This window comes from Calidris pugnax, unplaced genomic scaffold, assembly GCF_001431845.1.
Source record: "Calidris pugnax isolate Ruff unplaced genomic scaffold, ASM143184v1 scaffold41, whole genome shotgun sequence".
NCBI lineage: Eukaryota > Metazoa > Chordata > Aves > Charadriiformes > Scolopacidae > Calidris > Calidris pugnax.
The window spans coordinates 30,376,962-30,378,017 of record NW_015094509.1 but is presented as its reverse complement, the minus strand read 5'-3'; positions in this window follow the sequence as shown (position 1 = coordinate 30,378,017).

The following is a 1,056-nucleotide window of genomic DNA, read 5'->3' as shown; positions in this document are numbered from 1 at the left end:
CCCGGCAAGCTCCGAGCCCCGCGGAGATTGACAGCCACCCCGGGGGGCGTTACCATGGGGATATGCAAATCGCGCCGGGCCATCCCCTCGCTGATAGGTGGTCGGGCGGTTGTTCCCTCCCCCCGAGAGGCGGGACCGGGCCGCGTTCCCCCGTATATAAAGCGGCGGGTTCCATTCAGTTCTTCGGCGGCGGCGGCGGCAGCGCCGGGCGAAGGCGGGGAACGGGCAAGGAAAGGGGGGGGGTGTCCGGCCCCCGCCCCCAGGGCACAGTGCCCGTGTCCGGGGGGGAGGAGGAGGAAGAGGAGGAGGGCAGGGGAAGGCTCGGGGAGGTGGGGCCGGGGCAGGTGCCAGGGGAAGGCAGGAAGGGGCGGGCAGGGCGCTGCCTGGTCCTCGCCATTGGGGAACCGACCGCAGGCGGCGGCGGCGGAGAAGACTTTGCCCTGGTCGTGCTGGAGAAGACAACCCGGTCCCGTACCCATCGGGGCACCGCTTCCCCGGTGGGGGAGAGAGAGAGAAACAAGGTCCCGGAGCTCGGAACAGAGCCCCGGAGGAAGCTCCAAGCAGCGAAACCCCGACGGAGGGAGGTGTCTCCCGCAATCTCGGAGCCGGAGTCCCGGCGGAGAATCCCGGAGCCCGGTTGATCCCTACGGAGGAACCGGGTTGAACCTCGCAACAAAACCCCCTCGGAGGGTCCCGGAACCCGGCTGAATCCCTTCATCCCGGAGCAAAACCCCGGTAGAAGCTTCCTGGAGCCCGGTTGAAGTCCGGAGAGGAGCTCGGCTGCATCCCGGAGGAGAAGCCCCGTCGGAGGGTCCCGGTGCCCGGGCTGAACCCCGCATCCCGGTGCCCCGGGAGGGCTGAACCCCCCCAGCGAAGCCCCCGTCGGAGGCTCCCGGTGCCCGGGAGGGCTGAACCCCCCCAGCAAAGCCCCGTCGGAGGCTCCCGGAGCCCGGGAGGGCTGAACCCCCCAGCAAAGCCCCGTCGGAGGCTCCCGGAGCCCGGGAGGGCTGAACCCCCCAGCAAAGCCCCGTCGGAGGCTCCCGGAGCCCGGGAGGG